We start from the raw sequence: 12818 nt of genomic DNA, 5'->3' as shown, positions 1-12818 counted from the left end.
ATCCCTGGCAGTGGTCAAGGCCAGGTTGGACACAGGGGCTTGGAGCAACCTGCTCTAGTGGAAGGTGTCCCTGCCCGTGGCAGGGGGTTGGGAGTGAATGAGCTTTAAGGTCCCTTCCAACACACACCAGTCTGTGACTCTCTGATACTTGGGTGGGTGGAAATATGTCTTAGGTTAAATGTCCAAGTTCCCAACATCCTGCAGGCTGTAGTTAACTAACATGCTGTGAAAGCAGAAAGTAGTTCAGCACAAGTCTATATACAGGGGCTTACTGACTAATTCTACTGCTAAAACATTTTCAGGCATTATGGATAAATAGGTCTTCCAGTGCTGTCAGATCAAGATGCCTGACACCGTCTGTTCAAAGCTTGAGTGTTTGTAAACCTTAAAGGTGTTTATACTGGTGAGGAAATACACTACGAGATTCTGGTCAGATTCCATTATACCACAAACACAAGCCTGTGGTATTTGAGAGGCAGTGGAACATTACAGATTCATATACACCACACTCTGTTGCCTGTTCTTTTCAGGCTATTCCTTCTACAGCCCTCTGCACCCACAAACCACACAGGGTAGAGCTTGTAAGCTACAGGTAGTTGTTAGTCTATTCATATTAGCTGAATATTGGTAACTATTTCTTTGTAACGTGATTGCGCAGTTGTGATGTATGTCAGAGAAGGGATCTTGTCGCATCCATAGATTTCCTGCTCTCCGTCTCAAACTTTGCTGTTATTACTTGCAGGCAGCTCTCATACATTATTTACATTTCTATCAATCTGAACATCCAAGTCAAGCTATTGGAAGCAGTTTCTAATTTTGAACAACAGGAAATTCAAGCGTAATGGTGAGCTGAAAACCAAAAGCAGTGGCTCAGACCATTGCGTTCCTAGGATAGCAGGAAGTGCTCCGAGAACATCTTTGCTAAGCACCTTAAGAACCATACATGCAGTTTGGTGAGGATTTGTCCATTTTGCATATATAACCGGAGTGACTGCTGCTTGAAAACCACAGGAGCTCTCTACTTCCTTGAGAGCAAGGTTAGCCGGACAGAGGGAGATCTGTGCCCACAAATACCTATTATTAATCTTATTACACTTTCAAAACAGGTATTTAAGAAGCTTCCAGTAGCATAGAGGAAGATTTTTCTACAACAAAGTCTGGAAAAAATCTTACATTGTGATTTCACCACAATATTATTAACATGGTAAGATTAGCTCAGTTCATCAGTTTCCAAAGGATGGAAACAAGTAGTATAACCTAGCTCCCAAAGAGAGCATAAAATCCAGCATTTTTCCTAATGATTTAACCTCTGACAAGATTAAGCAAGGTCTGTGATGCTACAAGATTCAAAGTTAGTGTGACTGGGGTTCAACTTAGACATGGAGAGTATTTCATTAGTGCAGAATCATAATGAGATTTGTGGTTCCCACATATCCTCCGTTAGCAGTCTTCTCCAGCACCACTGTGACACTGGAATAGCTACATATATATAAATGAAGTTACCTTACGGGGTAGCACAGTCCAAACACAGTGGATCTGAAGAGGGGCAGAGTTCTACTTTGGCCCAAGACAGACAGAGTTTCCATTGAACAGGAGGGTATTTTGTCCTTTGGTGCCCTAATGGTGCTAAAAGGGCAGCTCTTCTGCCCCTCCTTCACATCATCACCTTCCACATTTCACTTAGTAATTCACCTGTCTCTAGGTCCTATGTTCTTATTATTGTCCTGTTGCAGAGAGGAACAAAATACCAGTAAATAGAAGTATACATAATGGGAAATCTTTTGGGGAGAGACTATGCCTGTTTTATAGAGAGGTTTTTGGAAGCAAGAGCAGAAAGAGAATCTTTGTACATACATGACATGTTTTGAGGGAGCTTCTCAAAGGTAATGGGAGGCTTGGGCATATGTTCTTTGCCTGTTTGCTGCTGCAGAATCTGAAATATATAATATCAGGAAGTTCAGATTTGTGGATGAGATACAAAAGATACAACCTACATGATGTGTAGCGTGATCTGCAGGACAGTGTTATGCCATAGTCTGGTGAGTTTCATTTTCGTCCCTTTTACAAGTCGCCTGTTGACGTCTGTTCTGAGGTATCCAGATTTTACAAGATGGAAATCACTGCTAGCCAATCTGTGTAATTAATGTGAGCTGATAATCCATTCTCCAACTGGCTGCTTTATAGCAGTATGATACCTCAGTACATTTGGAAACACCGAAGCACGTTTTCAGAACATGGGCTGTGCGATGAATGGGGTTTATATTCAGAATACCAGACCCCTGTTTCAATAACCAGGCATTGCTGATCCTTGGAAACTCTTGGATATAGTGTAGTAAGTTGAGTTTCCTGGAAGACAGTGTGGTTTTGGTTTGGTTGATGTGTCTGACTGTTTAAAATGGTAACTATTACAGATTAAACTAAGGTACTGGAGAAAGAACTTTCAAATTTGTTGGTCTGCAACATGATTTGGACATTGTCTCAAATGTTATTTTCTAGTTTATTTGGTAAAATAACGATGTGCACAGGACCAACCAAAAAATTGAGTTAAATGACTTATGTGAAAACTGCAGTGTTTTTTACTATAGTCTTTCAAATCTGATGGCTTAGCGTTGAGTCTACGTTTCCAGCACAAATATGCATCAAACTGTATCCTCCTTTAGTCAGAAGGAGATTAAGGACAGCCACGCTTAGTTTGGCAGCTGAAAAAACACTTTGCTATGAGATTACACATATAAAGTAAATACAGAATTGGGGACAACTATTTTTGATATCAGCCATGTGCACATGAAACCTGCCAGCGCGTGTTCAGCACTTGGTGACCATTGGTGACACTGACAGGAGAATTAACATCACTGACTTGTGATGTTAAATCACAAGGAATTATCTAGATATAAACACAGTTATTACTGGCCAACTATACTTCCTAGCTCTGAAAACTTACTACCATGAGATTTTGGTACTGGGTCAACACAAGAGCGTAGGGGATGTTCATGTAATTTTGAGTTGTTCCTTTGAATTCTATTTTCTATTTATCACTTCTTAAATACAAGTGTGGTATTAATTCAAATCGTTCCCTGTGTAGTAGCAATTTAATTGATTAGTAGAGAAGGTGAAGCACTACCACTGCTAGCATTACATTATTATCTTGCCTGATTGAAGAAGGAGCTGTAATTTCCTGCTTCAGTTTTGTCTACAGAAGCAATCGCATGCTCAGAAATTTAACGTTTCTGTGTTCAGCCATTCTGGAAACCTTGCTTTTCATTTAGCCTTCTTAAAAGCAAGGGTTCTTATACTGTCATAATTGGTAGAGGTCTGAAGTCCAGTTCAAATCCTTGCCAAGAAATAACGTGAGAGCAGTCGTCTTTTTCTGTTGTCTCATTTTAGGGTAGTTGTTTTGATACTGTGATGGGAACTGTGGTTTCTTACCACGACAGCTCATGGTAAAGCAGGATAAGCCATGTAGGCAGGTGGTCACATATGTGATGAGAATGATCTGACGGAAGCTGAAAAGGAATGCCAAGGAGTACACCAAGAATAGAAAGAGAACTTGCAAACTTACCGTGAAACAGAACTGACCTTGAGTAAGTTGCGTGTGCTTTAGTGAAAGAATAATCTGATGCTTCTATCTCTCTCTTCCCAGTGGAGAAAACACCCAGTCTGCAGATTTCCCATCAGATGTCCATGCAAACAGGACCTCTGTCTTTTTGGTTTTCAGGACAGCATCTTCATGAGAACTGAGGAACACAGATGGACATGAACACAGAACTGACAGAGGTCCAGCAGCATGAAATATGTTGTCATGGTGCTTCTGTTGGGAGCAAAACCTAATTTTATGGGAAAATAAAGCTGAAATTAAACTGCTATTGGGTTCCCCCCCACCCCTTGGAGGCATTAAATGATCTCTTGCTGGTGTTCCATTCAGAGTATAATTACTGTATGTAAAGTAATTACAGCTCAGCTATGTATAACTGGGCTGCAGCTCAAATCCCTTTTGCGGGCTGCAATCAAACTCTGTCCATATCTCCTGCTCTGGTAATCCTTTCATTTTAGGAGCACAAGACAGAAGCGTTTCTCTGTGGCAGGATTTGTGTGTGCCCTTGCTTTCAGCTCACCTAATGTTCCAGGATGAACCGATTGCTGAGAGAAGGGATGGTTAGAACCAGTGAAGAGAGGTCACTTCTCTCTAACAAAGCAGCACAAATGTCAAGTACAGTTTTAATCCTCAATGGCTTTTCCAGGCTGCCCTGCACCAGAGACCTGTCTCCCCTGAAGGCTCTGTCAGAGCAAGAAAGGAGGATTCATTCATTAAAGGAACCTTATTCTCGTGCTCAGTTTGTTTTAAAGTGTTTCTTCTCAAGTGTTTCCTTAACTCCGGCTGTTATTTTAGAACAACATTGGATAGATGAAACAACAGCACTGTCTTAATGGTTCTGAGAGGTGTGTTTGTAACTAGCTGATCTCTCTTCTCTCTCTTTAAATACACCTTACTGTCTGTATTAAGAAGGCATACATGAAACTGAAGTCTTTTAAACTTATACTACTATTTGTATGGTGGAGTGAATCATACACAGCGGCTGGCCCATTCCTATGTTCTCATCCTTTCTGAGAGTAAATTCTGTGAATCAGATTTTGCAGATAAGCCCACTCCAGACTGCTTATATCACAGCACAGATCCCTGTGGGACTTCTCTGTAAACACTGCTCACATACTCCTATACAGTTTCCTATTTTTAAAGCTACTCTTTATCCATACACAAAGTCTTCCTTGCATGGTAAAGATCAAGCAGATTTTGCTCTAAACTGAAAATTGGTTAATGTAAGAGTAAATACTCGTAAAGTCCTGCACAGAGCCTTGTTTTAAACAAGTTTGTTCTCAGTTGCAAATAGTGCACTTGTGTGTGGAGATCCAGGAATGAAATACTTGCTTAGCTGGATCTTATGAATCCCAAAGTACACGCACAATTCCCCCATATGTCAAGAAGTTCATCTTAACTTGATGTGATTGCAGTTAAGACAAGTCTTGTGTTTCATTTATGTTGCAGTTTCCAGTCCCTAAGATTAATATTGCTGCATGAAGCAATCAATTTTGTCCTCAGCTTCATTTTTTTTCCCCCTCTTCAATGCAGAAAAACTTCACTGGCGTAAGACAGAGCTTTCTAAGAAGTCGGTCCTGAGACCAGAAGAACATAAGCTGAACATTAATAATGAAACCAGCCTCCAGCACCCACCTTCAGGGATCCTTAAGGACATTTTCACAACAGGAACGAGCAGCTACAATGTCCTTCTGCAGAGCAAAGAGGAGAAGAAGCACCACACTCAGAAGCAGTCATCTGTTCACCACAAGAAACACAGAAAGACTACGAAGTGTTCTACCGCCTCGCGAAGCACTGAGCACCACCAAATCAAAGTCCCGCTCCCCCTGCTCAGCCCCGGCTGGTACTGCACAAACAGACAGCCCTCCATCATCGTCACCAGCCCAGTGTCTACCAGCGTGAAGTTCACCAACAGCGTCTCGGTTGCAGGGAGCAGCATAGGGCTGCCATCTCGACCCAAAAGCCGAACTAAGAGGCATTCGAATCTAACAAAGCCAAAGCAATCCCAGTCCTCAAAAAGCCATGGAAAAGAAGGCGATGCTGCTGGCCGAAAACTCTGTTTACTGACTGCGATCAAGCCTTCCAACGTGGAGAAAGAGAAGATGAAATTCTTCAAGTCAGATTTTACATACGATCCTCAGTTTGAATATGAAAACCCTGCTCTGCCAAACGTGTTAGCTAAGCACAGCCATGCATCCGACAGATTCCTTAAACAGGTATAGTCACTTTTTTCCTCCTTTTCCACTGATGATTTTTTCCTGCACCTATTAAGTTGGTATCTGGCTTTGTTTGTAGCAAGTTGTTTCTCCTTAACGTCCTCCTCTACTGTTTGAAAAACACATCAAAGAATACAATAGTAGAACTGAAAGAAGGTATTTTTGATTAAAAAAAGGAAACCCTTCCTAATATTTACAGGATTCTCTAGGGTAAAGGCACAGTTCCTTTTAAATGGGTTTACATGAAACATGATTTAAGGCAAGAAAGCTTTTTAGGCAGTGAAGCAGAGTCCAATACAGGAAAAATACAATGTCTAAATAGGCTTTAATAAACAGAGGAAAGAAAGGCAGCGTAGAAATCCTGCCAGTCCTCTTGGTGACACAGGGATTGGGAGGCGATAGCAATAATTTGAGGTCATGGTTATTGGATAAGCATATGTTGATCTTGCTTGTTTTAATCAACTTTGAAAGGATATTTGCATATACATGAGGCTCAATCAAGCAGCAGAAAAATTCCATTCTAGAGAGAGGTAAAATTTACAAAGACCTCTCCCCCCCCAGTAGTATGCAGCCACAGTGGTAACATAGCTACAGACATTCCTGTTCTGTGTTCCTGCCTTGGCTTCCTACCTTCCTTTGAGTTACAGAACCACAAAACCAAGAACAAAACCTTGCTTTCACCTTTGACCTAAGTAACAAACCCCAGTGCTTACCTATATAACAACAGAAGCAGTCCTCCTGCTTTTGCCATTTTAAAATGGTTTATAAAGATCTGACTTAATGTCTGACAAGCTTTTCTACATAGAGAATCTCATGTTTCAAGTGATTACTTGGGAAGAGATGCTGCTGTTCCACGAGTTTCACTTCTTTGTGATATGAGTATTTCGCTTAACCCCTCCCCAAAATGCCTGGTGAAAAAGATACATGAATTAAAGTACCGTGGATTCTAATAACTGGCCCTTGACTTGTGAAGAGTCTGGCTTTTTCAAGTCCAGGCACACATGTAGGTGTTACTACCCCTTGTATTGTAAGGCTTGGTCTGCATTTTCACTCAGCAGCTGGGTTTTCTTTATGAGAATAACTGTGCTGTACTTAAAATCAGCTTCCATATTTCTAAACAACCATTCTGACTCCAAGTAAGACTACTCTTTGACAAGTCTGCCTTTGATTTTGATAGCACTATTAACAACATTAATCCTAGGTAGCAGTAAACCAGCAATAACTCATTTGGCAAGCTGTATTTAATACACATTATCCCTTTCAGTATGAGGTAGCAGAGCCTTAAAAATTATTTCATGCATGATGATTTTATGGAATAGGCCTATCATTAATTTGCCCTTCTTTTAGTAATCCTGTCTCCCCTGCCCCCCCCCAATAATGGGTATTGTATTAATGAATGATTCCTCAGTATTATTCTATTTTGTTACTCTGTCTTTTTCCCTTTACATACAAAGCATGGGGAAAAAAAAGGCTTTATAACAACTCTAGAAAGTGGTGAAGGATCTAATAGTCAAGGAAGTATGATATTTCTGAGACTTACTACAGAGGATGTGAATTGTTTCATGAGATTCAGTTTAAGTTACAGAAGTTCTTGGCAAGAAAGGCTTTTATACAAAGTTCATCTCCTAAAAATACTGATCAAGTCGTCATATAAATAGCCAAAAAAGCAACTTTAGCACAGCCCCAAGCCCAGCAGGTGGCACTCTCTTTTTTGTCTCCCACTAGCTTGGGAAATTCTAATCTCCCTGCAAATCTGAATTTCATTTCCTACCTAGAAAAGCAGCGATTTTTCTTTTTCCATGTGGATTTTGTCAGAAGAAACACGTTGGTATCTTACAGGAAGGGATAAGATAACTCTGGTTGTGAAAAAAGTACTCACGGTATTGTGAGTTGGGTCTGCAGTAAAAGCATAACTATGTGCAGCCATCCTTTTCCCTGCAACAAGGACAAGTTCAGTTTTGGGGTTTAGTGAAACACTGTTGGCTTTCATCTGTTGCTGTCCTTAGGAAGCTTTGCTTTCCATGAACAGAAAAAGAATGATGCCTGTTTTATAGGAACCTATGAAGGGTGCTTACAGCAACTTAGTGCTTGCTCTCCTATCACTAATATCTCTGTCAACCCAGCTTTTTACTGACAGAACTCACCAATTTTACACCCCTTTTAGGATACTTCAGTGAAATGAGCTCAAAAGGTGACATTTCAGAGCTCTAGAGGATATTAAATAATTTCAATAATACCCATATTCATATCCCCAGCTATGCAAAGCCCTCTAGGACATCAAAACAGATTGTGTTTTCTTCTTGCCCTTTGTGCATGTCTGTGGAATTGGTTAATACAGAATTATTGCAACATGTCTGGAAGATGAATCACACCCTACCCCATTTATTTGTATTACTTTTTTTAAGGCAAAGAACACTGTGGATTTGGAAACCATTAACACAGCAATGCTGCAACGGGGAACACACAGACTTGTAAGCACCCACCTTACCACCAGGCTTCTAGTCGGCTCAATGGTTTTAAACCTCAGGCACAGCCCAGCACCTTTATTGACTTTTCACAGGCACAGAGTAAACATTTTTTAGTTGATCCATTTGAAAACGACGTTTTAAATGTCTCTCTGCTCATGCTTTGTTCTGTCTCTTTGTTTCTCTCCGCTTTATCTTGTTTTCTTCATAATAAAGCTCTTGAGCCACACAAGATGTGCCTCTAGGGATGAGGACTTAAATGCAGACTTGCAGCTTTTCACATTGACTGACATATCTAATATTACAGAAATTAATTCTCTTGCTGCATTTCAAGGTCAATGCAGCAACTGTGTGCTCTAAGTGCTACGAATGTTTTCTTGTTAGCACTCCTTCTGTCTCAAACTACTTGTGCTTCACTGTTAAGTTTTCTTAGTACTTAATAGTGTTAAGAAACACTTGAAGTGCTTGTTATTTTTTCCACAGATGGGAGAGGTGGCAATACTTAGCTAGAAGTAATTGTCCCAGTGTTTGCAGCGCAGATGACTTAACAGTTGCAATTTGCTTTAACCAGAAGCAGCAGGGGAAGTTGCAACTTCAAGTAACCTGGGTGTTAGCACCTCTTTCTTTGAACTCTGCATGCAGGCAAGAAATATGTTTTTATATACATAGGTATTTAGAAAGGAAAAATTAAAAAGCATCATTTTGTTGATTAATCCCCCTGTGGAAGAGTTGTACGTCCTTCCCCCTTGTACTCATAAAAATATACTAGCTTTGAGTTAATAAATCAGTTGTGTCTTATTGCAAGTGTTTGTATTACCTTTGAAGTCATCAATACAAGTAGCCTACAATTAGCAAATTTAGCAGATGTTGGAAGAATAATTAGGTGGGGCTGGAAAGCTGAACAAGGCGACTTTCAACACTGAGTAATCCTTTGCAACATCCAGGTAATGTCACAGCTTTGGCATGTTGAAGATTCAAGAGCATGTCAGTGGCTGTGAAAAGCACTTAACTGCAAAACACACCATTTGCCACTAGTAACAAATTCCCCCTAAACTAAGATTTGTAGCCAAGGTGTGTTAATATATAACGCAAAGCATATCAGGCCATCCAAGTGGCATAAGTTCTCAGGGTACTACACAAACATCTCTTTTCTGCTACAAGAGGCTGTACATCAATCAGTTCTGGTAATACTATGGTAGGAGCATAGGTTTGTTTCGGAACACAGTCTCATACAAAACCCACGTATGAATGAGTATTTAACTCCTTACAAAGTATTTTAAAAGCTTTTAACTAAAAATATTTCTACCAGCTCTAAATTACTTAAATGTACTCTTCTACAGCACAGGAGAACAAGCAAAGGAAAGAAAAGACATCTTAAACACTGAATAAAACTCAAAATACTACAGCCTGAGTAGATTGGCCTAAAAAAAAATCTGTTCTTACCTCTCTCCCTTATTTCCACTTGACCCAAAAGGGAGAGCAACCACCATTTTATGGCTGTTGATTAGACAGACAAGTTCCATCTGGTACCTCTTAGTGTTACCTAAAGACACACCTGGGAAGCTTTCTTCTCCAGCAAATAAGCTCTGCAGGGAGGAAAGGGATGGTGCCTGCAAGCCTTGTTTGTCTCACAGATCTTAACAGAGACTGCAGTCCTTCTGCAGCAGAGTTGCTTCTGAACATAGGACGAGCTGACAGTGCAGGGGCTGACTCCCAAATCACTGAGTCCATTTTCTAACCTCATTATCTCAAGCGATTCATGAGCAGGTCTTATCAGTACGTGTATGTACAATAACTCTCAAGTAACTAAGCTGTGTTGCTGCACATGGGTGACTTGGGATTCAGAGACCTACTTGGCTGTAAATAATTGGTTTAAAAAAGCCAACACAACCACAACCTAAACCTGTCAGTTAAGCAGAGCCTTGTCTTGCTCTTGTTGGGGCTTCTGCGTTGTTACTTTCTTGAGCATCAACAGAGTTTGCTGTGCAAGGGAATTTGTCTTGAGGCTGCTGCTGCTTTTGGTACTCCTCAGTGGATTAAACCAGACCTTTTAGATGGTAATGAAAAGAACAGGAGTGACTGTTCCTAACCAGTAACCTGGCACAGCCACATAGTCCTTTTTCTCCATTTTTTTTAAGCTATTGCTGAAGAACTTACAGTTTGGCCTCATGAACTGTGGCACTATCAGTATTCTACTCCCCAAAGGCTGGAAAATAAGCTCACAGCTGGATGTTGGAATAGGCAAGAGCTGGCACGCTGGTCTGGATTTTCCCCTTTCCCAGCAAGTACTTACAAACACCTGACTTTGAGTCATCTCATCTCAGGCAAAAATGCAGGGTTTGCTGTTGTATTCAGTGCCTGGGGTCCCAAAATATCCCAAACCTTTTCCAGCATCACTGGGGATAGGGCCAATCTCTAATGCTGGGGTGATGTGCCTCTCCCAGATATCTGTGTGCTGGTGGCCCTTATTAGTACTTTCCTAACCAAGAGAATGTATGTTCAGCAACGAGGAGGCTTAAGCTTAATGACTTTCTCAGTCTGCCTGGGTTCAAACTTGCACCATCTATTTGGAGGTGGCTGAACTGCCAGGATGTAAGGTGGCACAGCAGGGCACACAGCGTAGAGGAAGCACCCTTGGTATCTCACCCTTCCCTTTCCAGCTGCAAACAGTGCACTGGGTTGAGGTGGGAGAGGGAGGTGTGTCTGTGCTTCTTCAGTGGAACATAGCTGAAGAACTGCTGTTCATACTGTGCTGTTGATTCAAGTGTCTCACAGCATTTTAGGAAAGGCCTTAAACAGCTCAGGAGGAGTTCAGGAGGGTGCCTGAAGGCAGGCAGGAAGAGCTAGAACTTGAGCATCCTGACTCCAAAACTCATGCTGCCCCCCTTGGCCCGCATAGGTGTCAGCTCCAGGGAGTTTGGTGTTACAGAGCTCTGAGCAGGAAGTTTAATGTGCATTTACAGTGCTTGTTTTCTCACTGTTTGTGCGATGAGATAGCTTTAGACAATACCTGCATCTAAGGTGGGAGTCCTCTGAGATAACATCACCAAATAAATCTGCGCAACACTGCAACTCATACTGGTAATGTCTTTATAAACAGCATGAAAACAGAGAACTGGTTAATAAAGTTCACAAGCTCTCTCAAACACCCTTATTTTTATGGGCTTCCATGTTGAGAAGAAACTGTCCTTTTGCTCTCAAATGGTTTTGTCAGTCCTCTGCTTCATCATATCTGCTGCCATCCACCCCTTTGATCAGCACTCGAGATTTGTCCTACTCTTTTCAAAAAGTATGTAAAATATCTTTGCTGTTCTTCAAGCCTACATCTTATCTTTTGCTAGCTTTATTGGCTTCCTTCAGCCTGTGAACCTCACTCGCCTGTTCTTCTCCATACAAAGGCTTTGCCATCGCATTGTGGGAGAAGAGTTTTTTCAGTGTTCGATATGAAACTGAACTGCATTTGATGTTTGGTTTGCTGAGAGGCAGGATGGGCTTCAAAATGTAGTGCTCGGAACCCAACAGCCACATGATCCTTTGGCTGTGGCCAAGCATTGACTGAGAAGGAAGTATGGCTTCACCTAAGGCAACACTATGCCTGGGGGCCTACCAACCATTCAGCTCAATGGTCCTTCCAACACCTGAGCCAATATTCTGATCTTGTTTGATTTACTAGTAGAAAGATGCAGCCTGAGTGCTGATACTTTCTGAAAGATGCCATAGCACCCTTAAAAAGGCAAGGACCAAATCGTGGTGCCTGTTGAAAAGAACCTCCACCCCTGCATCAGTTCCTCCAGTGAATAACTTTCAGAGAATTTAAAGCCAGACCTTTCTGCCCACAGGTTCTACTGTGTTTTAAAGCACATCACTGAAAACTTTTGAGGGGCATTGCCATTCTGTACAACCATACATTTGACCATGGACTTACCTCAGAAAGTGAGGGTTTGGTGACACCACGTAGTGTAGCTGCTCCAGGGACTGAAGTTCTCTGGCAAGCCCTGTTGCATCTTAATTCTTCATCTCACTGTGGTTTTTATAAAATGCTATTAATTGTAATGATTTCTTTTTCCAGAGTTTATTACAGAGAGCTAGAATTGACCACGGGAAGAGGTGGGAAGAAAAGGAAGAGGTTCAGGAGATAAAATGTGGTGTTGCTGGGCAGCAAGGCTCTTTAGGAATGGAAGTCACTGGGGGACATCCAAAGGAGCTTAAGTGTCCAAGAATTTAAGGGGTACCTGATGTATTTAATCTGATTGACTTAATTGAAATTTAATATCAAAACTTGTGAAGACAAATTTCATGCCAGAAGATTAATTCAGAGGCAGCTGCTTTCAGAGTCAGCAAATAAAATTAGTTAATTGTTCAGAGAAACCAGATACACCAAACTAGTGGGTCACAGAAGGATCTTAAGGGTCTGGCACCTCACAAAGGGAACTGAAGAACTGTTATCATCAATTACTCAAGCATAAATTTCCTGGGACAGGGGACAGGAATTTTGGGGTTGCTTCTTTAACCAATGAGGCAGGAAGATGCCTCAGTATTCGCAGA

General features: G+C 41.3%; 1 pseudogene; it reads left to right on the top strand.

The window, feature by feature from the left end:
- Nucleotides 1-5125: 5125 nt before the first annotated feature.
- Nucleotides 5126-5808, top strand: LOC104410111 (annotated as a pseudogene).
- The last annotated feature ends 7010 nt before the right edge of the window (nt 5809-12818 follow it).

The sequence above is a fragment of the Nestor notabilis genome, unplaced genomic scaffold, assembly GCF_000696875.1.
Source record: "Nestor notabilis isolate BGI_N333 unplaced genomic scaffold, ASM69687v1 scaffold27168, whole genome shotgun sequence".
Taxonomy (NCBI): domain Eukaryota; kingdom Metazoa; phylum Chordata; class Aves; order Psittaciformes; family Psittacidae; genus Nestor; species Nestor notabilis.
Note: the sequence above shows the minus strand (reverse complement) of the source record. Positions and strands in the feature narration are given on the sequence as shown.